Here is a 2,213-nt window from a genome sequence, read left to right on the forward strand (position 1 = left end):
AGTTCCTGTAAGAAGAGAGATATTTGGTAGATTGCCACTCCCCCGCCCCCCCACACCCCCACACCGTCCCATGCTGGCTGGGGAAGAGAAGAGGTAAATCTTACTGTTACATTGTCTATGTAAACCCATCTGATCTCCTTGCTCTGGACTCAGTCTATGCCAAAAGGAGTTTGGTGGAAGTTTGATTTAGTCTTTGGAAGCAAACCGACTGTCTTAAGCAGATACATACAAATACTGTATCAAAAATGCTTGCTTTTTTTTTTTTTTTTTTTTTTTGAGACTGGCCTCGCTCTGTCACCCAGGTTGGAGTGGAGTGCTGTGATCATAGCTCATTGCAGCCTCAAACTCCTGGGCTCAAGTGATTGTCCCACCTCAGCCTCCTGAGTAGCTGGGACCACAGGTGTGCACCACCAGGCCTGGCTAATTATTTTTATTTGTAAAGACAGGGGTCTAGTTGCCCAGGCTGGTGTTAAACTCCTGAGCTCAAGTGATCCTCCCGCCTCAGCCTCCCAAAGTGCTGGGATTACAGGTGTGAGCTACTGTGCCTGGCCAAAAATGCCTGCTTTTGTTAAATGTTGATTCCTAGACCCCACTCCAGACTTACTGGGTTTCAAGTCCAGGACGCTGATTTTTTTTTTTTTTTTTAACAAGGGCCCCGAGCAATTCTTACGCACAGTGAAGGCTGAGAAATATCTGTACAAGGTGCTGCTGCCTCAGTGATTTCTGAATCAAGGGAGCCTTGGGGACTTGTTATTACGGCAAGCCCTCCAGTGCCAGGATATTTGAGGTAGGAGTTACCTTAGATCAGTCTTTGAAATAGAACGTGCAGGCTGGGTGCGGTGGCTCATGCCTGTAATCCTAGCACTTCGGGAGGCTGAGGCGGGCGGATCACCCGAGGTCAGGAGTTTGAGACCAGCCTGGCCAACACAGCGAAATCCCATCTCTAGTAAAAATAAAAAAAACGTAGCTGGGTGTGGTGATGCGTGCCTATAATCCCAGCTACTTGGGGGGCTGAGGCAGAAGAATCGTTTGAACCCAGGAGGTGGAGGTTGCAGTGAGCCAAGATTGCACCACTGCACTCCAGCCTGGGTGATAGAGCAAAAATCTGTCTCAAAAAAAAAAAAAATGTCAGCTGAAATAGAATGTGCAGAGCCACTTCTTGATGGAGTGGAGATCACCAAAAGGATAGAAAGGTATGACTATAGGGCTAGGTGGGCAAGACAGCTGGTTGACACTTGCAAGAATTGACAGGTCCACCAAGAGAGGAAGCAAGGATTTGAATGGCTGGGGCAGCCTTGAGCTGGGACATTCATCTCTGTGCCTTAGTTCCCAAGATGTAACAAAATCCTTCCTTATTGACTCAGCGTCACCTAGCTAGCATCCTCTAGCTAGGGGGTTTGATACTGAATCTCGCTCTGTCTCCCAAGCTAGAGCACAGTGGCACCATCTTGGTTCACTGCAACCTCCACTTACCAGAATCAAACTATCCTTCCACCTCAGCCTCTCTAGTAGCTGGGACCACAGGCACAAACCACCATACACTACTAGGTTTTTAACTTTTTTATAGAGATGAAGTCTCACTATATTGCCCAGGCTGGTTTTGAACTCCTGGGCTCAAGCGATTCTCCTGCGTGTGGCCTCCCAAAGTGCTAGGATTACAAGCATGAACTACCATGCCCAACCCTTACTACAACAACTTTACAGCACTTTATAAAAGTTTGGATGGGTGAACTGTCAGATACATGTGCAAAATTCCATCAACTTTTTCTTTTCTTCACGTCTGCAATGTTTTTCATCAGCATCCTGTCACTTTTTGGCTACCACTGCTGGCCAGCTGGAAAAGAACAGACAACCATAGAATCATTCCCCGCACCCATATTTTCTTTCTCTCTTTTTTTTTTTTTTTGAGATGGAGTCTCGCTCTGTTGCCCAGGCTGGAGTGCAGTGGCTCTATCTCAGCTCACTGCAACCTCCACCTCCTGGGTTCAAGGGATTCTCCTGCCTCACCCTCCCAAGTAACTGGGATTACAGGTACGTGCCACCACGCCTGGCTAAATTGTGTATTTTTAGTAGAGACGGGATTTCACCCCATTGGCCAGGCTGGTCTCGAACTCCTGACCTCAGGTGATCTACCTGCCTCGGCCTCCCAAAGTTGTGGGATTACAGGCGTGAGCCACTACCCCCAGCTCCACATTTTCATATAGACCCATGGA

The sequence above is a fragment of the Gorilla gorilla genome, chromosome 4 (genome assembly GCF_029281585.2).
Source record: "Gorilla gorilla gorilla isolate KB3781 chromosome 4, NHGRI_mGorGor1-v2.1_pri, whole genome shotgun sequence".
In the NCBI taxonomy this organism is placed as follows: Eukaryota; Metazoa; Chordata; class Mammalia; order Primates; family Hominidae; genus Gorilla; species Gorilla gorilla.